This window comes from Microcaecilia unicolor, chromosome 4 (assembly GCF_901765095.1).
Source record: "Microcaecilia unicolor chromosome 4, aMicUni1.1, whole genome shotgun sequence".
NCBI lineage: Eukaryota > Metazoa > Chordata > Amphibia > Gymnophiona > Siphonopidae > Microcaecilia > Microcaecilia unicolor.
Genome location: NC_044034.1, coordinates 331,289,684 through 331,316,976, shown reverse-complemented (window position 1 = coordinate 331,316,976; position 27,293 = coordinate 331,289,684). Strand labels below are relative to the sequence as shown.

Here is a 27,293-nt window from a genome sequence, read left to right as displayed (position 1 = left end):
GAAAAATAAAAATCCCAGAACATGGGTGAGGGTAGAGATCAAATCCCAAACCTCACTCACGGAAAAAGATAAGTACCAGGATTCAGGAGGGCAGGGCAGAGAAATATTCTGATTGGGGGGGGGGGGGGGGCAGAAGCAAAGATAGAATCCCAGACTAACTCAAAGGCAGGAATACAATTCCAGTACACGGAGTGGGGGCAGGATTAATATCCCAGGTTTGATCTAAAGCAGAGATAAAATCTCCAGGATATGGAGAAGGTAGAGATACTACTACTACTATTTAACATTTCTAAACCGCTACCAGGGTTACGCAGCGCTGTACAATCTAACAAAGAAGGACAGTCCCTGCTCAAAGGAGCTTACAATCTAAAGGACAAAAAAGTGCAGTCATGATCTGGGGGAGGTGGGTCGGAGGTAAAAATCCTAGAACTCACTCAGGGGTCCTTTTACAAAGGTGTGGTAGTGTTTTTAGTGCACGCTAATGATTAGCGTACTCTAAACACTAGAGACGCCCATAGGAATATATGGGCATCTCTAGCGTTTAGCACACACTTATTTTTAGCACGTGCAAAAATGCTAGAATGCCTTTCTAAAATGACCCCTCAGCAGGGGCAGCCCAACCTCAGGCCTCAGGTGGCACTCTTCAGGAGCGGTATCTCAGGGAGCGGTTGTGCGGCGTTTCACCTCGTCATGGTGACGTTCCAAACCTGGCAGCGGCAACAATTCCCATATGCTGCCTTGACGCTGCCGGCACCCGCCTCTTCCCTTTACTGCGGCCGCCTCTCTGAAGTAATTTCCTGTTTCATCAGAGGCTCAGGCAGCCACAGTAAAGGGAAGAGGCGGGTGCCGGCGACGGCAGGGCAGTGTATAGGAATCACTGCTGCTGCTGAGTTTGGAACGTCATCGTGATGAGGTAAAACGCCTGGGGGGGGGGCAGCATCTCAGCCCAGGGGGGCAGCATCTTGGCCCGGGGGAGGGCAGCATGTTAGGTCCGCCTCAGGTGGCATCTTGCCTTGGGCCAGCCCTACTCCTCAGGATCTGAAGTAAAATTCCTGCACATGAGGAAGGACAGAGATAAAATCCCAGGACTCAGTAATTTTATTAGCATGACAATTTTGCATGTGTTGCCAAAAATAATGTATTTAAGAGTTAAGGTAAAAAAAAACAAAAAACAATGAGGTAATTTACAAAGTAATAGTAACAGTAAAATAAAATTAAGAAGTACAGAGAGGGCAACAAGAACAATTCCCAGTTTCTGGTGCCGGTCTGTATTGTCCTTGGTCAGGTCACAAACATTTCTGTGCAGCTGTTTCTGCTCTTTCCTCCAGGATTATACAGAGGTTTTTTCTGCTCATTCCACTGTGGAAAGTCTGATTTTCTCTGTTAGTGTTGGGGAAATGTGCACCCCTGATGCCTTTGTATTTTGTACAATGCAGTAGGAAATGCATTTGTTTTTATTTCTCCAGTACTGCGTTGCATGCAGAATCTGGCTTCTTGGGGTTTCCAGTTCAGTCTGGGGTAAATTCTATAGATGGTGCTGAAATTTATGCACCGGGACAATGCACACTTAGCATTAATTCTATAATGGTGCTCTAGGTCCTGCTTTCATAGGTGGGTTAGGGCTGTTATGATTTGGTAAGTTTTCTATGTGGGGGTTCTGAGTGCCTTTTTGCAGGGGGTTGTGTTATTTTTCATACTGTCTGGCATGTTTGAAATATAAAAATGCTCAGGACTAGTGGGGTCTCCACTTCTGGTAGAGCAGTGCTGGGCACTCCCAGCCAGTTGAGTTTTCGGAATATCCACAATGAAGATGCATGAGAGAGATTTTCATACAATGCCTCCTTGGTATACAGACCTATCCCGAAAACCCGACTGGCTGGGAGTGCCCCAAGGCAGTGGCGTAGCCACAGGTGGGCCTGGGTGGGCCGGGTCCACTCATTTAGGGCTCAGGCCCACCCATCAGTAGCACATGTTTAGCAGTAACTGGTGGGGATCCCAAGCACCGCCAGCTGAAGACTTCCCCCTGATGGTAACGAAAACGATGCTCTCCATGATACTGGCACCTACACATGCTCAGTTTTCAGTGTAAGCCTGCTGCAGACTGCCAAGGTGGAAAGAAGTGTTTTCCCGCCAGCTGAGATATTTTTTTCGGGGGGGGGGGGGGGGGGAGAACACTTGTAATTTGAGTGCTTTACACACAAATAGGTAACACAAAAATGCCTATGGGCCAATGCACTAAAGTAGGTACTAGAAAAACACGCAGCGCCTACTGTTATGCAATCTACAATAGGGGCTACATTCAGTAAATGGCACCCAAAGTTAGGTGCTAAGCTAGTACTCTATAAATCCTCAGAATCCTGTTCCGAGGGAATGGATCCTCAGAAGCTTAGCTGAGATTGGGTGGCATAGCCGGTGGTGGGAGGCGGGGCTGGTGGTTGGGAGGCGGGGCTAGTGCTGGGCAGACTTATACGGTCTGTGCCAGAGCCAATGGTGGGAAGTGGGGCTGGTGGTGGGAGGCGGGGCTAGTGCTGGGCAGACGTCTATGGTCTGTGTCCTGAAAATGGCAGATACAAATCAAGGTAAGGTATACACAAAAAGTAGCACATATGAGTTTATCTTGTTGGGCAGACTGGATGGACCGTGCAGGTCTTTTTCTGCCGTCATCTACTATGTTACTATGCTTTTTTATAAACAGCCCTCTGCATAGAACGGCCTTTATAAAATACTAGCTTAGTGGATATTTTGCACTTAATAGCCCTTTAGTGTCCAATGTTCCTGTAATAAGCCATATGGGAACAGATTGATGGGAACACTGGACACTATTAATTTTGGGTGTGAGCATTTACAGCTGCCAACTAATGGGGGATAGGCGTGGACATGCAGATATTCTAAAACACTGCACCCAAATTCTGGGAATGCCCCTGACCCACCCATGCCTCTCTCTCTCACGGCCATGCCCCTCCTGTGGCCACGCCCTCTTTGGAATGGTGCAATATGAAAATTAAGCATGCGTGTTATAGAATAGGGCATAGGGCAGATAAAGGCATAACTCCTTGTTAATAACAACTATTGATCATTTGCACCAATTTGGCCACGTGTAAAACTGAGCACCTAACTCTGGGCAACCTATCAGAAATGTAGCCAGGTTCTGATGTCACAGGGAGCAGACCTTGTGTAAAACAGGCATCAGTGTGAAGTGGAAGGACTGATGCCAATAGGTGCCATTTTATTCAAAATCCATTAGGGGGAGCTGCCACTCCCCTTGCACCCCACCTAGCTATGCCTCTGCGACCTATGCAGAATCTGGGGGTATAGGAGGAAATCGTTATTAAGTACCTCCAGTATTATTATTAGTCTAGTATACCTTTCTGTGGTACAACCAAGTGGTTATATACACTCATAAAACTACTGCTGCCTCAGAGCAGGTGCAAGTCTGTGTGGAAGCTTTCTATCAAGGCACATAGGTGCATATGTTACGTCTATATAAAGCAGTTGCAACATGTGCTTATATGTTTTCAAAGCTTAGGTGCCTTATCTTAAAATTATGCTCCTGGTGACGGGAGTCTGGGCATCCAGCTTCTCCTATTTAAGCGCACGACTATGGAACGCACTGCCAAAAACAGTAAAAACAACGTACGACCACCTAAAGTTCCAGAAAAAAACTAAAAACAAACCTGTTCAAAAAGGCCTATACCACCAATCCAACATAAGAACCAGACTACCTGCAACACAACAAGACCAAGAACGGAATGGACACACCCCAACTCTACCTCTTCCTCCCTAATGTTCCCCCATTGTATCTACCATACATGAACCCCATTCTACCACAACCACACCTTGTACTTGTCCTCACCTTGTATTTGTTCATACCGGAACGGGCGAACGCCGTAACGGTACTATGTAAGCCACATTGAGCCTGCAAATAGGTGGGAAAATGTGGGATAGAAATGTAACAAAAATAAAGAAAATAAAATAAATAAGCCTGATGCAGACAGAGTCTTAATTACTGTGGGCCAGAAACTGTAGCCAGGAATGAAACCCAGACAGCCTCCCTGTCAATGGTCAGAATGGTGAGCCCTTGGACCACTGCTGGGTTCCCAACCCGGAGGTCAGGAGGCCCTGACAGCCAGCTTACAAATCACATGCTCTGGCAGGGTGGAAGGCAGGAACGCCAAGCTGGACTGTGGACTGGTACACCAGAACTGGGCTGGAGACACACTGGCCAGCAGAAGCAGGAGGCACAGAGGCAAGGCTGGAACTGGAGACGCTGAGGCAAGGCTGGAACTGGAAATGCTGAGGCAAGGCTGGAACTGGAAATGCTGAGGCAAGGCTGGAACTGGAGACACTGTGGCAAGGCTGGAACTGGAGACGCTGAGGCAAGGCTGGAACTGGAGACGCTGAGGCAAGGATGGAACTGGAGACACTGTGGCAAGACTGGAACTGGAGACACAGATGAAGACTCAGAAGACAAGACAGAACTCAAAACAAGAGCAGAGGCCAAGCAGGAACAGGAATCCACTCATTGTGAAAACAGCGAGGAAGAGCAGCAGCAGACCTAAAAAGGACCAGCATCTGACGTCACTGATGAGTGCTTCCCCAACTCTGTGCTGCCAGTCCTTCAAACAAGGGTCCGGAGCACCTGGGGGTGCCAACTGGAAGCTGTGCTGTACGGTGCGTCAGAAGCCATGATGCTGGCAGTCCACCACGCCAGATAGCTGCCACACCTCCTACTGGACCCAACCTCCATCTGGTGAGTTGGGAGGGAGGGAGGTGCGGCCCAGGGCCGTGACACTCCCTTTGCAGTATATACACTTGGGGTATCTCATGTGAGAAGGCTTGACCAAGGCAACCTCCAATAACTATTTAGGTTACAGTACAGCAGTGAGAAGCTGCTTCAGGTTGAGGGTCTTCTTTGAAAGCACAGTGGAAACTGTGACCTTCCTCCTTGCTTCTGCTAGGGTCACTGAGTTTATGAAGCTCCTCCTACTGCCTTTTACTGAGACAGCAGAGAGGGAAGGGCACTGTGAGGACAAGGGGATGGAGAACTGGGACAGGATACAATGCTGGGTTTGTGACAAGGACATGCAGACAAGGTCTGCCATGGAAGAGGTTACATATCTGTTCTGGAAAATGTTACTCACTCACACTGCTGGCACTGTGAAACTTCTGTGTATAGCAGGACATTGAGTGAATCATGAAGGGGCACACCGACTGCTCCACTGGGCCAGCACACATAAAGCCAGATGCACAAAACGCATTCAACATTGTCCACATTCGGCTAATTCTCAAAGCCTGAGCAGGTGAATAATTACAGTCCAGAATAGTGATCCATATTATACCAGATATCTGAGTAAGGAGACCGCCAAGAGAAAAGAAAAGAATGGATGGATGGAGAGGGAGAAACAGGGAAAGTGAATGGATAGAGCAAATGAGACAGAGAGAGATGGCATGGCAGTTACAATCCTAAACAAGAACATGAGGAGGAGGGCTAACCTGTATGCGGTGGCAGTTACAACTCTCAACAAAAAAGGCATGGTGGTGTGGGGGAGCTAACCTGCATGCAGCAACAGTAAATAACCCTTGACAAAGTCATGGGGGACTGGTGCTAACCTGCACGCAGTGGCAGTTACAACCCTAAACAAGGGCTTGAGGATGGGTGCTAACCTGCAAACAGGGGCACCTACAACCCTAAACAAAAACATAGGAGGCAGTGGCGTTCCTAGGGGGGCTGACACCCGGGGCGGATCGCCGATGCGCCCCGCCCCCCCGGGTGCAGCGCCCCCCCCCCCCCGCAACAGCACGACGTCCCCCCCCCCGGCGAAAGAACCCCTCGATCCTCTGGCGAAAGAAGCCCCCCGGGTGCATGCCGCTGGGAGGGGGTGCCGCGTGCCTGCTGGCTCTTTGTTTTCATGCTCCCTCTGCCCCAGAACAGGAAGTAACCTGTTCCGGGGCAAAGGGAGCATGAAAACGAAGAGCTGACAGGTGCGCGGCACCCCCCCCAGTGGCGTGCACCCGAGGCGGACCGCCCCCCCCCCCCTTGGTACGCCACTGATAGGAGGAGCCTAACTTTTACACAATGGCAGTTACAACCCTAAACAAAGGTATGGTGGGGGGTGGGGTTAACCTGCACGCAGTGGCAATTACAACCCTAAACAAAGGCATTGGGGAGAAGGCTATCCTGCACACAGTGGCAGTTACAACAAAGGAATAGGGGGAGAGTAACCCTAAACAAGGGCTTGAAGAGGGGTGCTAACCTGCATGCAGTGGCAGTTACAACCAGCTTGGTCAGTTCTGCATTTCTGTTCTCAACCATGGTATTCACATCAGTAATTGGCATATTTTTGAAAATCTGACTAAGTTGACTAAGAAAAGTCTTGTTTATTAAATTTTACAACCCTAGACAAAGGCATGGGGGGGGGGGGGGGGACCAACTTGCATGCAGTGGCAGTTACAGCCCTAAACAATGGCATGGGGAGGCTAACCTGCACATAACCACTACGATGTATACACATTTTATAAAATACACGTGTAAATTATATTTTATAAAACTCCTTTTCTGTATGTACAACAGACTTTACAAATGGAACAATTTTTCTAAAATTACTCCCATAGCACACATTTATACCTTTTTCAAAGCAGGTATAGATTTGTGCTAAGCCGTTTGTGTAGGAGCCTATGCATATATTGCCTCTATAAAACAGGCACATTTTGGGGTATTTCACATGTGCTCTGTTATTTATTTATATATCACATTTATTACCTCTGTATCAAACATTGCTCTGAGAGGTTGACATCACAGCCAATATGAACTACATTAGTATATAGATCATTAAAATTAACATACACTTACATATTACAAAAGAACATCAAAAAGAACAAACAATAATAACAAATAAAAGTATGTAGTTAATTCTTTAAAAACTCTTGAGAATAACCATGCTTGGTACTGCTTGTGGAACACTAGGTAATGAGAATTCTTCATAGAGTTAAGAAATTTTTTCTTTTAAAGTAATTTAGAGCCTTGACACAAGCAATAATTATTTCACAATTGGATTGCTCAAACCTAATCTATGCGGAGTGGAGGAGTGGCCTAGTGGTTAGGGTGGTGGACTTTGGTCCTGCAGAACTGAGGAACTGAGTTGGAATTGAGTTCTGCAGGACCAAATTCCCAGCAAAGGCAGCTCCTTGTGACTCTGGGCAAGTCACTTAACCCTCCATTGCCTGCCGCATTGAGCCTGCCATGAGTGGGAAAGCGCAGGGTACAAATGTAACAAAAATTTAAAAAATGTAGGTATCTCAAAGGCATTTTTGAAAAGATTACAGACAACACAGAATACAGTGGCATGTCTGATCTATGGGAAGAGCTACTCCTTTGTTGATTGATCTCCATTGGTTACCTGTCCAGCCCCAAATTTTATTTAAAATTTGTACACTCATTTTTAGAGGTCTTCAGTTTTGGTTTCAGTTATGGTGCTGAATTTGGCACAAAATTCAATTCCTGCCTGATTTATTTTCGAATGAGAAGGGCACCCATCTTTCGACACAAATCAGGAGATGGGCATCCTTCTCCCAGGGTCGCCCAAATCGGCATAATCAAAAGCTGATTTTGGGCGTCCTCAACTGTTTTCCGTTGCAGGGATGACCAAAGTTCCTGGGGACATGTCGGAAGCATAGCGAAGGTGGGACTGGGGTGTGCTTAAAACATGGGCGTCCTCGATTGTTAATGGAAAAAAGAAGAGCGTCCCTGATGAGCACTTGGCCGACTTTACTTGGTCCATTTTTTTCTTGCGACCAAGCCTCAAAAAGGTGCTTGAATTGACCAGATGACCATAAGAGGGAATCGGGGATGACCTCCCCTTACTCCCCCAGTGGTCACTAACCCCTTCCCACCCTAAAAAAACTTTAAAAATATTTTTTGCCAGCCTCAAATGTCATACCCAGCTCCCTGACAGCAGTATGCAGGTCCCTGGAACAGTTTTAGTGGGTACTACAGTGCACTTCAGGCAGGCGGACCCAGGCCCTCCCCCCCCCCACCTGTTACACTTGTGGTGGTAAATGTGAGCCCTTTAAAACCCACCAGAAACCCACTGTACCCACTTGTAGGTGCCCCCCTTCACCCCTTAGGGCTGTGGTAGTGTTGTACAGTTGTGGGGAGTGGGTTTTGGTGGGGCTCAGCACCCAAGGTAAGGGAGCTATGCACCTGGGAGCAATTTGTGAAGTCCACTGCAGTGCCCCCTAGGGTGCCCAGTTGGTGTCCTGGCATGTCAGGGGGACCAGTGCACTACGAATGCTGGCTCCTCCCATGACCAAATGGCTTAGATTTGGTTGTTTCTGAGATGGGCGTCCTCAATTTCCATTATCGCTGTAAACCAGGGACGACCATCTCTAAGGACGACCATCTCTAAGGTCGACTTAAATGTCAAGATTTGGGCGTCCCCAACCATATTATCGAAACGAAAGATGGATGCCCATCTTGTTTCGATAATATAGGTTTCCCTGCCCCTTCCCGAGGACGTCCTCATGAAAACTTGCACGCTCCGTTCGATTATGCCCCTCTATGGGGTTCATTTCCGAAATAGAAAAATGTCAAAAAAGCAGCAGAGTCGTAGATGGACATATTTCTTGCAAAAGCATTCAAATCACTATTTTCAAAACAGATAAGAACGTAAGAATAGCCATACTGGGTCCATCTAGCGCAATATCCTGCTTCCAACAGTGGACAATCCAGCCCACAAGTACCTGGCAGAAACCCAACCAGTAGCAATATTCCATGCTACCAATCCTGGGGCAAGCAGTAGCTTCCCCCATGTCCATCTCAATAACAGACTATAGACTTTTCCTCCAGGAACTTGCCCACACCGTTTTTAAACTCAGATACACTAACTGCTGTTACATCCTCCAGCAATGAGTTACAGATCTTAAAAGTTTTTTTGAGTGAAAAAATAGTTCCTCCTATTTGTTTTAAAAGTATTTCCATGCAATTTCATTGAGTGTTCCCTGGTCTTTGTACTTTTTGAAAGAGTGAAAAATTGATTCACTTTTACCTGTTCTAAACCACTCAGGATTTTGTAGACCTCAATCATATACCCCTCAGCCATCTCCTTTCCAAGCTCAAGAGCCCTATCCTCTTCAGCCTTTCCTCATATAGGAGGAGTTCCGTCTCCTTTATTATTCTGGTTGCTCTTCTTTGAACCTTTTCTAATTCTGCTATATCTTTTTTGAGATACTGCGACTAGAACTGAACACAATACTCAAATTGAGGTCGCACCACGGATCGATACAGAGGCATTATAAATGTCTTGTTATAAATTTCTTGGTCTTATTTTGCATCCCTTTCCTAATAATTCCTAGCTTCCTGTTTTGAAGATGTTTTTCTATACAGTTCGCCTGCAATGCATCGAAATCTCTAGGGGGCGTGGGGGCAGGATTTGGGTGTTATCAGCACTTGGATGTTTTTCTGCCATAATGGAACAAAGCAAAAACGTCCAGGGCTAAAAGTTGGAAGTCTTGGTCTGGACCTGTTTCAATCAAGACTAAGTGATTAAAAAGGTGCCCTAAATGACCACTGGAGGGATTAAGGCATGACCCCCGCCTTACTCTCCCAGTGGTCACTGAACCTCCTCCCACCCCCCACAGATGTGAGAGAAACAGTACATACCAGCCTGTATGACAACGTCAGATGTTAAGGCCAGTCCTATTACAGCAGCAAGCAGGTCCCTGGAGTAGCCTAGTGCTCAATGCAGTGCATTGTAGAGAAGGGGACCCAGGCCCATATTGCACTCTAACTGGTATACTTGTGGTGGAATGTGTGAGCCATTCAAAACCCACCAAAAATCTACTAAACCCACATATAGGTGACACCTGCAGACATAAGGGCTAGTGTAGTGGTGTACAGTTGGGTACATTAGTTTTTTGGTGGGTTTTGGAGGGCTTCCAATACAATTTAAGGGGGTAATAGTAAGATGTGTACCTGGGTCCTTTTATGTGAAGTCCACTGCTGCACCCCGTAAGGTGCCCAACTGCTCTTAAAAGAATGCTGGCTCCCCAGATGTCCCAAATGGCTGTTTTTTTATGTATTTTTCCCTTGTACTTTTTTTTTTTTTTTAATGGTCACAAAAGAAAAATGCACTGAGCAAAAAACATCTAAAAACATCTAGGAAATGGCCATTTTCAAAACAAAAAGACTTTTTTCTGGTTCGAAAATGGCCATGTTTGTCACTTGATTTTTGGACATTTTCAGCAAAACGTCCAAAGTTGGATTTAGACATCACATTGAAAATGCCCCTCCACGTATATTTTGGCTTGGATACTATTTGGGTGATTCTAAAGAATTTCCAGGCTCTGTTGGGTTTGATGAAGACATAACGTTTCAATCAAACTTATGGAATGCAGAAGCTAAATTCTATGAGAAAATACCTGCAGTGATTGTTTTCAAGTCCAAGCACTGGTCAAGCTTACAGTGTTAGTAGGAAAATGATATTACAAATACATAAAGTTTATATATTAGAAAACAATTTTAGAAATGTATTGCTGTTGATTGTAAGTTTTCAGAGCATATAGTCCTTGCATTCATTAACATCAATCTGAGTTTTTATTCTGGATTGTGCATCAGGCTGGTATAATGTCCACAGTGTAGACCAGTGTCTGGATTCCTTTACCCTATTTTAGTATGAACATATATCATGCTTGTACTATAACTAAATACAAAACTACTACTACTACTACTATTTAGCATTTCTATAGCGCTACAAGGCATACGCAGCAAACGATCTGTCTCAGAGGATATTTAACTACATCTGCATTGAACCTAAACACGCCAAACTTGTTGAGACATCCTTGTTAAAGTGGTTCTCCCAGTTGTCAGCCTGTGCTTACAATTCCTGGAACTGAAGGGTAATAATCTCCTGTGGGTTTAGCAGAGAGCTGCTGACTGCAGGCTCTGACAATCCCCAGGGGGCCTCATTGGTTCACAATCAGTCAACCAAACTTTAGTTTTTTTGTTTTAGTTTCGGCTTTGGCCGATACCAGGCAATAAATTTCAGCTACAGTTTCGGTTTCAGTTGAAAGTGGTTAGACGGTTTCGGTAGCAGTTTCGGTTGGCCTCCACCTGTCAAGCCCCCAAATCCGGAACTGCCCTACCAGTTACTTTGAAAATAGAAACTAATTATTTGAAATTTAGGAATAATCTGAAAATAGCACTTATTCTGTAGATATTTAATATGCTCCAGTGCCTAAGAACTATTAACCATATGCTGTAACACTTTTTCTTTGTGTTGTATTACTTTTTCCTAATGTTGTACTAGTTCTTTTTCTTTTAGCTATAAACCGCGCAGAACCAGATTTTCAGGTGTTGGTGGAATACAAAATCTATTTGTATTTGTAATCATCAATAATTCAATGATCATATGGTAACATAACATAGTAGGTGACGGCAGATAAAGACCTGTATGGTCCATCCAGTCTGCCCAACAAGATAAAATCATTTATATGTATACCTAACATTGATTTGCCCTTGCCATTTTCAGGGCACAGACCATAGAAGTCTTGCCCAGCACTAGCCCCGCCTCCTAAACACCAGTCCCGCCTCCCAAACACCAGCCCCGCCTCCCAATCTTGGCTAAGCGTCTGAGGATCCCTTCCTTCTGAACAGAATTCCTTTGTGTTTATCCTATGCATTTTTGAATTCCGATAACATTTTCATCTCCACCACCTCCCGCGGGAGGGCATTCCAAGTATCCACCACTCTCTCCGAGAGAGGAGGCCACCTTGTTGAGGTGCCCATCCTTGGCTAAAATTTGATCTGCTTTTTAAATACCATTTAGAGTAGACATCAAGGATGGCAGTCTGGGATTGTACAGATGTAAGCCTATGAGGTCTCGACAAGAGGGACACTTGTGGCCCAGACTGTGAGAGATGACATCTCTTACACCATAAGAGCCAATATCTAAGAACTTTCTGGAGATCGTACAAAATCTTTCAGTTGTAGCTATTTCTAAATTTCATGTTAAATGCAACATCAAATTTCACAAATGAGGGCCAATACTAGAAAAAGCCCTCTTTCTGGTTTCAACATGACTAAATGTGGCAAGGATGGAGTAGATAACAATTGGTACTGGGATGGCTAATGGACAGGTTTGTAAGCTTAACTCCTATGCAACAAATAGTGTGTAGCTGGCCCATTTATCCATTTGACAGCCTTAAACATCAAGCATGAAATCACCCCAGTTATGTGTTATTTTAGCAACACATGGGCAAACTGTCAGGCTAATATATTATCTTTCATCTTACGTGAGATGAATTCATGACGATGGAGAAAAGGATGGAAATGCATAAATGGATTATGTGTCAGTGCAGGGCAATGGAACATCTTTTTGGTGGGAGGGGCCAGAAAGACTAATCTCTGGCCCTGTGCCTAAACTCACTAGTTACTGATGCTTCATTGGGCATGTTTCAGTGAGAGGTGTACACATGGAGTGTGAACAAAAAATTCTACCCAGAACTGAAGGGACCCACTTTCCGAGATGGGCGTGTACATGTTCAAGATCCTAACAAATTAAAGGATCTGAAGATTTATCATAGCCCTCCCTTGCCATGTCTTGAAAGTTTGGTGTGAATATGACTCCAGATACAAAAGTTATTAAGGACATATAAACACACACACACATCAACCTCATAAATCTTTACCTTCAGAAAGCAAGCTAATAAATGAAACAAAAGTGGGTACAGATAAGCAGTGTTTAAATAGATTATGTGCAAGCTAGATGTATATAAATAAGAACATAAGAATAGCCATATACTGAGTCATACAAATGGTCCATCTAGCCCAGTATCCTGTTTCCAACAAGTGGCCAATCCAGGTCACAAGTACATGGCAGAAACCCACATAGTAGCAACATTCCATGCTACCAACCCCAGGGCAAGCAGTGGCTTCTCCCATGTCTGTCTCAATAGCAGACTATGGACTTTTCCTCCAGGAATTTGTCTAACACTTTTTTAAACCCAGATACACTAACCACTGTTACCACATCCTCCAGCAACGAAGTACATGCGAATGATATATGACAGCAAGTGTGAAGGAGGGCGTCAGCTTTGTATAATCTAGGTGCCCGCATTTACATGCTCCTTGCACATGTACACTTACCTGTGAACATGCCAGCTGGGTGCCTAAGTGCCATTCTGCCAATTCCTGTTTAACTTACATAGTGCATATTTGCAAGGAGGCATACATGGGCGGAGCATGGGCAGGAGATGAGCAGAGCTCTGAATTACACATGTAATTTACAGAATACTGTAAATCGTGTGCATCCATGCTGCATTAGGTGCCCAGTTACACTAGGTTTAAGGCTGGTGAAACTATGGGTGGATAAACGTTAGGTGCACCCAGGTTTCATTATAGAACACACTTTTATCGTGCATCCTTGGGGTGTCTAAATGGAGACACCTAGTTGTAGAATTGCTCCCCTATATATTTAAAGGATGAAATAAAGTTTGTAGTGCAATTCAACTCAAGCAAAACTAAAATGACTTTCACATTTTAAAAAAAAGGCATGGGGGGAAGGCAATCTGAAAGGAGCGGAAGTTTTACAACCCTAAAAACAAACGTGGATGAGGTAACCTGTACAGAGTGGCAGGTACAACCCAAAAACCAAAGGGGAGGGGTAACCTGTACAGAGTAGCAAGTACAACCCTAGCCACCTTTATGGGTAGACTGGATGGGCCATGCTGGTCTTTATCTGCCGTCATTTACTATATTACTATGATAGATAGATAGATAGATAGATAGATAGATAGATAGATAGATAGATAGATAGATAGATAGATAGATAGATAGATAGATAGATTATTTACAATGGTTCACTAGACCGTCAATGGAGGCAGGCCCATCTAGAGGTTAACAATCTAAAACAAAAGAGAAATATCAAGGAACAGTAAAAAGAAATAAATAAAAAATAAAACCAAAAATGTATGTAACAAGTCCATCACAGAACTCTTACCCCAGCCCTAGGAGGCATACCCAAACGTCTGCTGAGAAAAACAATGGGGCCAATATTCAGCCTCTGATGATCAATGTTGTTTAAAATGTCAGCTGCTGTGGATATAAAATCATCTGATATTCAGTGCTGGCTTCTGGATACCAGTCGGCCTGAATATCCAGGAATCAATGCTGACTGGCAGTGCTATCTTTACACAGTAACACAGTAAATGACGACAGATAAAGACCTGAATGGTCTATCTAGTCTGCCCAACAAGATAAACTCATTTTGCAAGATATGTGATACTTTATGTGTATACCCGAGTTTGCTTTGTCCTTGCCATTCTCAGGGCACAGACCGTAGAAGTTTGCCCACCACTATTCTTATACTAAAAGTTCTGAACCTAACGTCAAAGCCCCTCAAATTTTACACTCTAGCCCATCCATATCTATAGTATTCAGTCACAATCAGGGTGTAGACCATCTGCCCAGCACTGGTTTTGTTTCCCAATTACTGGTGTTGCCACCCAATCTCCGCTAAGATTCCATGGATCCATTCCTTCTAAACAGGATTCCTTTGTGTTTATCCCACGTATGTTTGAATTCCATTACCATTTTCATCTCCACCACCTCCAGCAGGAGGGCATTCCATGTATCCGGCACCCTTTCCGTGAAAAAATACATCCTGACATTACTCCTGAGTTTGCCCCCCTTCAATCTCAATTCATGTCCTCTAGTTCTACCGCCTTCCCATCTCCGGAAAAGGTTTGTTTGCGGATTAATACCTTTCAAATATTTGAACATCTGTATCATGTCACCCCTGTTTCTCCTTCCCTCCAAGGTATACATGTTCAGGTTGGCAAGTCTCTCCTTGTAAGGTTTGCAACGCAAATCCCATACCTTTTTTGTAGCTTTTCTTTGCACCGCTTCCAGTCTTTTTACATCTTTAGCACGATACAGCCTCCAAAACTGAACACAATACTCCAAGTGGGGCCTCACCAATGACTTGTACAGGGGCATCAACACCTCCTTTCTTCTACTGGTTATACCCCTCTCTAACTTTATTTGGTTAGCTATCCAGATAACAGTCTGAATATGGTTGTGAACTATAACATAGGCAGCCGAGACCCCTCGGGCCTAAAAGGTTTTCTGATATTACAATAACAACACAATAATAACACTACACAAGGTATTTTCTTCATATGGCACAACTCGGCCGCAGCTTTATTTATATACAAACATTTTAAACCCTAGGTATACCCAAGCCGATCCAGCCTCTGGCTCATTCTCCAACCCAGTCCGCCGTCATTAGCAAGACTGACCAATCGTAAACATAGCTCCCCGCCGCACAGGAAGGGAGCTCAACCGATAGCGCAGCTACCCCAGCTGCCTATCTTACATCATCAGGCTTGGGTACCCCGCCAAAGCTGCGACAAGATAATATATAGGTGTAGTTTACAGTAAAATGGGGAAAGGGGGGTTGGGTGCACGTTGGTGCCCGGACGTCTGAAGAGGTCGTCCAGGCTTCTCCCTGGGGTTTTTAAGCCCCTACTGCTCTCCTCCCATTCCCAGCGGGGTGCATTTGAGCGGCGGGAACTTGCCCGCCTCGCTCGCACCCCGCTGACACCGGCACGCAGGCCCTTCGGGGCACTGCGCCATGTTATAGTCGGCTCCGTCCACCGTTGGGCACTGCGCCTTTGCTTGATAACCTGCAGCTTTACCCAAGCTCCACCCGTGGACCTCTCTGGCACTGCCTAGATGGTACTGAGTTAGAGAGACTATTGAACAGCACTATCCAGTTAGGGGAGAGAGAGCAGATTAAATGAATGGGAAGAGGAGCAGAGGAGCAGACAGTGAGTTTGGAGGAAGAGAAAAAAATGTGCCGTTTTCTCCCCTCTGATTTTAGAAAAAGAAGAAAGGGTGGCAGGAGTTGAAGGAAGGATGTGAGACTGAAGTGGGGGAAGAGGAGATGGTGACCTGGTGGAGAATTTAAGATTAACTTTGTGAACCTTGTCATGGAAGTCCTGGGCCAATGGACATAGTAGTCTTGTATGAGGAAGAGCAAGTGCAGACTGGAAGGAGGTCAGCAAGGAACCGACATCTATGAAGTCAGCGTGGGCACCAGATTTTAGCCAAAGGTGTTCTGCAGAGCAAGCACAGGAATGTAGATAGTGGATTTTGGAGATTAGCAAAGGATGGGGTTTAGTACACCTCATAGAACAGGGAGTGGGAGGAGAGAGAGTGTCCGAACCAGAGGAGAAATGAAGGAGAACAAGTGTGCAATGGATAAATAAGAGATGTATAATGAAATGAGAGTGGGTACGCATTAGATAAATAGAGTGTGAGTAAGAGATGTATATTGGAGTGAAAGTGAGTGTGCAATAGATAACTGGAGTGAGTATAAGCAAGATATGTATAATAAAATGAGAGTGAACGCGAGCAAGAGCTGTACAACAGAATGAGAGTAAGTGTGAGCAAGAAATATATAATGAAATGAAAGTGAGTGTAGTAGATAGATGGAGTGTGAGTGAGAGATGCATAATGGAATGAGAGTGAGTGTGCAGGTGATAAATGGAATGAATATGAGCAAGAGATGTACAATGCACTGTGAGTGAGTGTGAGCAAGAGATGTATAATGGAATAAGAGTGAGTGTGCAATAGATACATGAAAATGAGTATAAGCAAGAGGTGTATTTTGAAATGAGTGAGTTGAAGTGGATAAATGGAGTGAGTGTGAGCAAGAGATGTATAATGGAATAGCAATGAGTGTGCAGAGGATAATGAGTGAGAGGAGAAGGAATGGAGTGGACATGCAGGGAGTGTTTTCTCTTTATGCACTGTTATCACTTTAATTTCATTTTACTTAAACATTCTTTGGCAAACATACAAATTGTCATGCCTATCCAATTTCCTGAATTTGAATCTGAGTGTGAGTGGAGTGGGTGTAAAAATGAATAAATGTCAGCATGTCTGTATAAATGGAGCGAGTTCCAGAATAAATGCAGTAAAGCTACTGCCTGGCACGACTGCCACAGCCAGTTTGTTCCCTGCACAGGGCTTTCCCTCCCCTGCCTGTGCACCATCAGTTATCAAGTGTAGACATATGCGCCACGCCTCAGCTAGCTGCAGAGGTGTCCATGACAACCCTCAATCTCTCTGGGCCATGGCTGTTTTCAGGCCTTGAGTGAGCTGCTGACACTGCATCCCTCAGACATCTCCAGCCTACAGTTCCCAGCTCTTAAATGTAAGCACAGCATCAGCTACCCAAATCACCATCACAGGGGCATGATGGGGGCAGGGCCAGAGTTTGGTGGGGGGGGGGGGGGGGGTGCAGTGGGCCCCTAAGCCTGCCCAAAGCTGAAGAAGGCATTGCCTGTGGACTCTCTCAAATTTCTGCTCTGGGGGATGCAGACAGGACCGACTACAGCTCCATCAACACCCTGTGTGACCAAAGGGAACGATGCCTGCTATTGCCAGTGTATTCCTAGAAACTGCTGTGAGCAGTGCAGCCCTTTCAAGCTGCTAAGCCACCTCTAAAGTGGTTATGTTCTGAGCAACTGCACCGGATAGACTAGACGCCCCTAGAACTGACCCTGGCCATGAGGCTTGGGCCAAAATGGGGGAAGAGGACACAGGCATTACAGGGGGGTAAGGCACACTTGCCTTGAGCATAAGATTAAGTGGGAAGAAATGCAATTAAATACATAAGCATAGTGCACACACCTCCTGTCCCATGTTCTCTCAGCATACTGCAGTAACTCCCACCAAGTGCTATACAGTTATAATGTTGAACACCTCTCAGGCAGGGTTTCCATGATTCCCCCATCCCCGAAACCCCACCATATTTCTTCATGAGAAGGCTGGGAAAAATATTCCCTTATCTCTCTTGTTTGTCCTGTTTGTCTGTCCTAATTAGATTGTAAGCTCTGTCGAGCAGGGACACTGTCTCTTCATGTTCAAGTGTACAGTGCTGCATACGTCTAGTAGTGCTAAGTAGTAGTAGTAACTGAAATGCCAGTGTCCAGATCTTTATACCCCACTTGACAGTAAAAGCACAGGCCCATACAACCTACAATACAAACACAAAGATCCTGTCTCTCCTCTCTCTATCTACCTCCCTCTGTCTCTTCCTCTCTATCCACTTGTCTCTCTGTCACTTTTTCCTCCCCAGCTCTTCCTTCCTCCCTCCCACCTCCTCTCCCATTCTCCTCAGAAATGATTTTGCTGGGTTGGTGACTGCACAGCGAGATCTCCATAGAAACTTCTCAGGGCCATAAGTAAATGCGACAAGCATTAGGTCACAAGTTCCTGCAACAGGAGCGGAATCAGAGGCAGCAGAAGCGGGAGAGAGCCAAGAACAAGAATGGCCTAAAACAGAGGGAAGGAAAATCCAGCATATGCACGCACACACACATGTACAAACACTCACCACAAAACAGCTGCAGTGTGAGCTTCACACACACATCACAGGGCAGACACAGTGCAAGTTTCTCACACATATACACACCCTTACCCACCCACCACAGGACAGCTGCACTGTAAGCTTCACAGACAAACCACACACACCACAGGACAGCTGTAGTGCAACCATCACATATACACCAACCCACCATAGGACAACTGCAGTTTAAGCTTTGCACACAAACACAACTTCACACCCACCCACCAAAAGGCAGTTGCAGAGCAAGTTTTACACACAGGACAGCTGCAGTGCAAGGTTCATATGCACACAAACATATGTATATATATACAGCCACACACACAAATACACCACACACAACAGGTACAAAACAATTGGTAGAAATGCTTCCTACACATACACACACACACTTCACCACCACCCAGTAGAATAGCCAGACAGCTGATTTAGGGCGGGCCCGAGATCAAAGTGGGTGGGCCAAAAACCTCATGTCCGCTGCTGCCGCACAGTAAAGTAAAACCCAAATTTAACTTCCGCCTCCACTCCCAGTGCCCTCTCTTCTCTCCCTTCCGTAGTAAATGGAATACCTGTGCTGACGGGGATCCCCCCCAAACCCCGCCAGCCGAAGACCTCCTTCCCGTCAAACAAGCTTACTTCTTGGGTGGCTGCCAGCACTGTCCCTGAGCCACTGCTGCCAGACACCAGCCTCCGCCTATGCTCAATTTTGCACATGCGTGAAAACTGAGCATGAGCACGTTGGAGAGGCCTGTGGCTAGCAGCAGCACCTCGGGGACAGTGCAGGCGACCACCCAACAAATAAGCTCGTTTGGCGGGAAGGAGGTCTTCAGCTGGCGAGACTTGGGGATCCCCACCAACCACACTAAGGGAGATGAAATTTTGGGTGAGCCTGAGCCCAAACTGGGTGGGCACTGGCCCATCCAGGCCCACCCATGGCTACGCCGCTGCTGCCACCACCACAACAGAGGTACAGCATGAGCTGCTGCAGCACCACTTATCCATGCATGTATATATACAGATACACATTGCACCACAGAACAAGTACAGCAAAGTATTAGGAATGCGGGTTTCCCCACACATATACACAGAGCCCCACCACAAGCCAGGAAGGGGCAGCAGTGATACAAGAAATGGGACACACACATCTATACACATGCATGTGTTCACCTACAAACCTGTCCATGGCCACTTATCTACGTGTACATGTGTACACAGCATGCACACAGACCTGTTCCTGCTCATTGTCTCTCACAGATGTGACAGAGAGGGGAGGAAGGGGCAGAAGCAGATGAAGGGCAGTCTTAGAGAGAAGAGGTGGGGTGGCAACAGGTTATCACTTTCATTATGTATAGATATCCATAAAACCTGAAAACTCATAACAGCCAACATAATCAGATATGGTTTGGAACCTGTATGGATTACAGCTAACATTTACAGAATATTTGGACTCAAAATGAGTACAGAAATTTGCTGTACACTGCCTTGAGTGAGTCTCTTCAAAAAGGCAGTAAATAAATCCTAATAAATAAGTAGTCACTTGGTAATTTAATTCTTGACTGACAGTACATTTGTCCATTAGATTGTAAGCTCTTTGAGCAGGGACCGTCCTTCTATGTTAACTTGTACAGCGCTGCATAACCCTAGTAGCGCTTTAGAAATGTTAAATAGTAGTAGTATTTCCTCGTATTTGTAGGGTACCCTAAACTCATTTCAGTTGAGGCATCAATTCTTATAGGCAGTTTCCTAGTCACATTTCTCAAACAGTAAATACCTGGGACTCTGTATCCCACACACATCCTACATAACACAGTAAAAATAAACAGTTGGGGGCTTCAAGGGCTGTAGGTCATTCACCAGTGGGACAGAGGGCCAGTACTGTACATCCTGGGGTCCAGGGCAGAAATTCAGGATGGGCCCCAAAGCTATTGCCCTAGTAGTACATCTTAACACAGACTGTGGACAATTTGAGAAATCTCATTATTTATACATTATTAGAATAGGGAGGAGGGGCGGGGGGAAGTTCCCTGGAGCCTCAACACTTAAAGAGTTAACCAAGACAAAATTCACACAACCCCCTCCCTATGGCTGGCATTAGATTACAGGGGCACAGGGCAGAAATTGGGGAGAAGGGTCCCAAAGCCCCTTTTGGGGCTATGCTGCCATCTTCAGGCAAGCTTGGGGTCACCTGTGGTGTGGGGGCCCAGGGCAATTGCTTGGTTGCCACCCCCTAATCCAGCCCTACCACCTTCTTTTTAAAAACCTCTCTTCGCATTCCTGAGTCAGGATAATAAAGCCTTTTATCCAATGAGCAGCTTCTGTTTGATTTCATAACTCAGCACTGGACTCGTTGGCAGCAGAACAGGGTAGACCACAGGGGCTATGGCACTACCAAAATCTTGCCCCCACACAGCATCAGTAACCAGAGAGATGAGGTAGTAGGGACAAAGCTTGCTGAGTTTGGCCATCTCAGGCAAAAAGATGATCTGCTGAACCTGACTGCACTGAAATTCAGACGTAATGATACAATGAGATTTGGTTCATGCCTTATTTTTCATTTGTAGCTCAAGGTGAATTATGTTAAGGTATAGTAGGTATTTTCTTTTTTTCAGAGGGCTTACAATCAAAGTCTGTACCTGAGGCAATGGAGGATTAAGTGTGTTGCTCAAGTTCACACAGAGCCACATTGGAATTTGAACCCTGGCTTCCCTGGTTCTCAGTCTGCTGCTTTAACTGCTAGGCTGCACTTCCACTCCATAGTCTATCACTAGGTCCTCCTAATCTTCTAGGAGTCCACCAAGTAGATCAAAAACTGACGCCAAACTCCTTCTAAATCTTCTGCTGAAGTTGAAAAGGCCTGGGAAGATGATTTGATTGGTGTTAACATTAGTGACATCACAAAATCACTCCGACAGTCAGCACTGCTGCAGCAGGAGGTCCACAAGACTCCAAGATATGACCTGGTGGCCCATCAGGAGCAGGAGCTCTTCACTACCCACTCCTGCAAGATGGCAATTTGTCACAACATATATAGTGGCACAGTTAGAAGAGCTGTCAGCAGATGAGGCCCTCCTGACACATCAAGACTGCCCAGCTCCACTAACTTCAGTGTCACTAGAAATGCAACTTATTCTCCAGTCCTGTTCCCCCCCCCCCCCCTCTGTATATGTCCCAAAATTGTCACCTTTTTGGTTATTTCGACCTCCACTAGTTGGTTGCTCCAAGCACACACCACCCTCTCAGTAAAGAAGCATTTCCTCCGAGCCTTCCTCCTTTCAGTTTTATTTTATGACCTCTTGCCCTTGAGATCTTCTTCAGTGGAACATGCCACCTTCTGATACAGTCTGGAAACCTGCCAGTTTCCGTTACTAAGCTGCGCCTATAGTCCCTGAGAAGCAAAAATCGATCAGCCCCTACTGTTTAAGCCAAATGTCTCAGTTTCAAGCAACAGAACCCACGGTCCACTTATATGGCTACCACTTCAGGCTCAGCCCCTGCCCAGTAACACTCCAGTCTACACCAGTAAGAAATATCACCCCCATTTACAGAGGCACGCAATTTAGTCCTGTGAGGGCCCCTTTCCTTCTGCACATTTTTCAAAGGGTGGATCCCCCATTTAATAGGGTTCCCTCATTAACAGAGATGAGATTGGAAAGGGGCAACCGCCACACAAGAGAAACAGGAAAAAGTGCTTATAGAGGAGGGAGATATTGGGAGGGTGAGAGACAGGGAACGAGCATACTGAAGATAACAAATACAGACAAAAGCATAAACCACCAACTCGGATACGCCTTAGCACACTCCATTTCATAAAGACATTAGAGCATGCCAGTGATGGGAGTCCTTATTATGAAGCAGGGAATAGTGATGGGAAGGAAGGAACCACCTTTGCGCTCAATGTCTTTCACAGTACAGAGGGAGAGATGCCATGAAGAAGCCAAGAGAACTGGCAGAGGATAAAGGGAAATAGCATAAGGGATGTCGCTGGCCAGGGCTCTTGGCATTTTGTGCTGAGACAGGTTAGCCCTGGGCACAAGCTCCAGAACAGAATGGAATGTACCGGGAATGCTTCCACCCCACCAGACATCATAACAGTGAGCTTCCCCAGCAAATGGAAAATCAATTGCGTACTGCATAGCATATTCTAGTGCTACTTACCCCCGGCTGAGTCTAAAGGAGCCCCTTTACTGCTAAATCCTCTCGGTGCCCCCACGCAAGTCCTGTCCTGTTTCTGCCCAGAATCTCTCTTCCTTTATGTTCAGGAGTTCTCACAGAAATGTTCTTCCTTCCTTGGAAAATAATCCCTGCTCCTGTGCGGCTGTGCTAGAGCGTGTGCTGTTTCTCAGCGTTGGAAGGCATGGCCAGCTCATGTGTGTGTGTGTGTGTGTGTGTGTGTGTGACAGAGCACTGCCTGCCTGAGAGTTGCTTTTAAGTCTGATAGCACCCTGCATATGGACAGCATAGGAAGCAGGGAGGGACAGAGACACAGAAAAAGAGTATATTTCTCTGTGGGCACGTCCTTGCAGCTGTGTGTGCGTGTCTGTGTCTGAGGGTGTTTCTGTATACGTGGGTTTTTATTACTAGGTGTGTGCACTAGTTCCCACTATGTTTCTGGGAGTGTGTAAGTGTGTATGTCAGTGTCTGTCTTCATGTGTGCGTCTGTATATTCAAGTGTGCCTCTGTGAGTGCATCAGTGTGTGTCTCTGTGTCTTGAAGAGTATTCTGCGTGTTTCTGCATGTGTCTCTCTTTATGTGTGTCTGTGTATGTTCATGTGTGTCTCTGTAGAGGTATCAGCATACCTCTGTGTCCTGAAGTGTGTTCTGGTGTGTGTGTTAATTTGTGATTGCCTTATGTGTGTCTCTGTGGATGCATCAGTGTACCTTTGTGTCATGAAGTGTGTGTGTATGTGTGTGCGTTCATGTGTGTCTACCTTATGTGTTTCTCTGTGGAGGTATCAGCATATACCTCTGTGTCCTGAAGTGTGTTCTGGTGTGTGTGTGTGTATTCATCTGTGTTTACGTTACCTGTGTCTCTGTGGATGCATCAGTGTACCTTTGTGTCCTGAAGTGTGTGTATTCATGTGTGTCTACCTTACGTATGTCTCTGTAGAGGTATCAGCATACCTCTGTGTCCTGAAGTGTGTTCTGGAGTGTGTGTGTTAATCTGTGTTTACCTTACGTGTGTCTCTGTGGATGCATCAGTGTACCTTTGTGTCATGAAGTGTGTGTGTATATGTGTGTGTTCATGTGTGTCTACCTTATGTGTTTCTCTGTGGAGGTATCAGCATACCTCTGTGTCCTGAAGTGTGTTCTGGGGGGTGTGTGTGTGCGTTCATCTGTGTTTACCTTACCTATGTCTCTGTGGATGCATCAACGGTACCTTTGTGTCCTGAAGTGTGTGTATGTGTGTGTATGCATGTGTCTACCTTACGTATGTCTCTGTGGAGGTATCAGCAAACCTCTATGTCCTGAAGTGTTTTTCCGGTGTGCCCATGTGTGTGAGTGTGTGTGTGTGTGTTTATGTGTGTCTACCTTACATCTGTGTCCTGAAGTGTGTTCTGGTGTGTGTGTGTATTCATGTGTGTCTACCTTATGTGTGTCTCTGTGGAGGTATCAGTGTACCTCTATGTCCTGAAGTGTGTTCTGGTGTGTGTGTGTGCTCATGTGTATCTACCTTACGTATGTCTCTGTGGATGTATCAGCTCACCTCTGTGTCCTGAAGTGTGTTCCAGTGTGCCTGTTTGTCTGAGTGTGTGTGTGTGTTTGTGTCCACATTTGTCTCTGTGAGTGCATTAATGTGTGTGTCTCTTTGTCCATGGATGTCTCTGTAAGTGTATGTAAATTAGTAATTTGTCTAGCAGTTTTATGGGTGTACATCTTGAAAATTGTCCTTTCCTTTCCCATGTCATTTGCAGGAATGTTAATTTTGTTCGCTATGGGGGGGGGGGGGGGGGGGGAGGGCTGTCATTTTTCCGTTATGGGACCAATCTCATTATTAGCGAACACTCTTTCCCGATAGTGCATGTATGCATGATGGTTCACCCATGTGCAAACTCTTTCTGAAAGTGTGCACTCTTTTCAAAGACTATGCACTATTACCAACTCATGAAAAAGCACATTTCATGTTTTTTTTCCTGTCATTTTCAATTGACATTTCCCATGTCATTTCAAATAAATGCACGTCACTAGGCAGTTCTCTCCTGCTCCTTTGAGCTTCCAGCTCAGTCAGAACCCGTGTCTACTACCACGGTTCTCAAACTTGTCCTGGTGCCCCTACAGGTAGTCAGATTTTTAGAAGACACAAGATTAATATCCATGAGATAAATTTGCATACATTGGAGACTTGGCATATTCAGATAAACTGCATTCATATTTGTGTGGTTTTCCTAAAACCTAAGTGGCTGTGGTGTCACAAGGACAAGTTTAGAAACCTCCTGCGCTTTTGGGCAATAACACTATGGGCCTTTATTCACAACTACTAATACTGGCAAAGTGCTCCCTCCCCTCCCCCCTCTAATATAAACCAGCCAATGGAGTGACAAGCAACAGATCCTGGTTCCCATTAAAACACAGTACATGCACACCTGCGTCTGGCCCATGGGGTCTTCACTGGGTGCAGCAGAAACCTCCTTCCCTGGGGATACTGGTTATTTCTGAAAGGCACCTGGCTTTATTGTTATGAGGGAAGAGGATGCTCAGGTTGTGTGGGGGTGGAGGGGGGAGATGGGAGGGGGAGGACAGGAGTTTAATATAATTTAGCATTATGGCCCATAGAAAAAGTCGCTCAGTACTGAGTGGAAGATATTAGGTTTCTATGGAAATAAATAAAGAGCCTCCACTTTCTGTCATCCCAACACTGTGGAAAATCTTGCAAAATGAAGCCACATAGAGCAAGCAAGACAGACAGACCTCAAAAACAACCAGGCAGACATGCCCTAGAAGGGGACAAACATGTTTCAGAAAGATGCAGAACTGGATTGTTCTAATCAAATAAGAAAATTACAGCAAGTTCCAGCTCTAAAGCACAGAAAACTCAGAAGCCACCCCATTTACTCCAACTCATTCCATCCCACCATACACACTTCACCCCAACTTGTACCACTCCACCCCACCTGCATCAGGTTTTATCTCTGTACATTCTCCCCAGCCCACTCTATAATATCCCCTCCCTACCCTATCCCATCTCCTCCTCTCCCAAACTCATCCCTTGTCATCCCAACAAATCACATTTCCACTCTCATCAGCTTGCATTTCTCTTAACTCTCCCCAAACGATTCCATTCCATTCCCTACCTATCCCATCCTATTATGTTCATCCTCTTATCTCATTCCATCTCACCATGCCCACCCCAACTCATCCCATGCCACCACTCCAGCACCATCTGAACCTCATCCCATCCCAACTTATTCAATCCCATCACACCTATTCCTCACCCTATTAGGTTGCATTTCTGGCTACACCTCATCCTATCCAAACTAATCTCACTCCATTACATCTTATCCCCACCACCATTACCTTGTGTCTCTACACTCTTCACAACCCAATTCATCCCATTTCCACTGCAACTCATTCTACACAACCACACCCTCCCTACTCCATCTCACTCCATTCTACCTCCATCCCCATCTGACTGTGTCTCTCTACAATCTGCTCAATCCACTCCATTCTACCCCCTCCCTACCCCATTCCATCTTCATTATAAATACATAAAGCTGTTTCTATACACTCTCCACAACCTACTCCATTCCATCCTCATCCCACTTTATTACATCCCATCAAACTCTACAACTCCCACCCCTTCTCCCTTCCACACCACTGGGTTATATTGCGCTACACTCTCCTCAATCCATCCCCTTCTAAGCCTTCCCTGTCCCATCTCATCATCACCCCAACTCATACCACCCTAGCGCCTCACAAATCTCATGCTTAGAAAGTATACCACCTGAGCAGTTCAAGACCCCTATTCCTTGTCAGCAAGTGAAGCCAGGCAGGACCAGAGCAAGTTAGGGAAAGAAACAGTGAGAGGAGGTAGACAAGGCAGCTAGGCAGCAGCCTCCATGGCTCTCAGGTTCATCATGTCAGTAAGCAAAGCCCTCACCAACACAAGACCATTAGCAAGAAAGGAAAAGAAACAGAGATGGGGGAAAGAAGCAGGTCATACCTCTCAGGAAGCAAGGCTCCTGCTACAGACGCTCCTTTCCATAACAAGCCTTTCCCAGTGCATCTCTTTCCTCTCTGCTCATCCACCTCCTGTTGCCTTGGCAACCGCCTCCCTCAGCAGCCAAGGGCCCTCCTCAGTCAGCAACCCAGTGAACAGCATAGGCTTGATTTATAGAGCTGGCTTTTACTCCTGTGGCACATTAAGCCCCACCTGCCTGCCTGGCCTGGGGGAAATGCACACAGACAGCAAATATATGGGATAGAGAACATATTAAGTGCCTTTGCAAGGAAAAACATTCTGGCTTTATTACAATTTATAAATCTCCTTCATCATCCCTGTGATTAATTACACAAAAACCATCCCACTGGGGTTCACACCTGATCCCACACTTACTGTCTCTCATGACCACCCAAGGGAAACTTGGAGTCAAGAAGTTCTTCCAAGAAAATTTCTGGGCTGCAGGTTGGATAATCATTAACTGATAACCACACAGGAAGCAGACCTGGGCAGCAGGGAGACAAGGGAGATGTCTCAAAGCCCAGCTTAACACTCATTATAAGTGCCAATAAAATATCAATATATCAGGAATTAACATTTGTTAATAACATATGTATTATTCTAACTGCACAGAGACACCCTCATCCATGCAGAAAAGCATTAGAGATCATTGCAGGGTTCTAGTAGTCCTGTCTCTGCCACTCTCTGGTAATGCATTAGTACTACAA

General features: G+C 45.7%; 1 protein-coding gene across 2 annotated transcripts in view; it reads right to left on the bottom strand.

The window, feature by feature from the left end:
- The window catches only part of DMTN (dematin actin binding protein), a 94,183-nt gene extending 71,360 nt beyond the window's left edge, over positions 1-22,823 (bottom strand). For both annotated transcript variants that reach the window (XM_030201986.1, XM_030201987.1), the window contains exon 1: positions 22,566-22,823. The gene's annotated coding sequence lies outside the window, so the exon portion shown is untranslated. The remainder of the gene's footprint in view (positions 1-22,565) is intronic.
- Between the last annotated feature and the right edge of the window lie 4,470 nt (positions 22,824-27,293).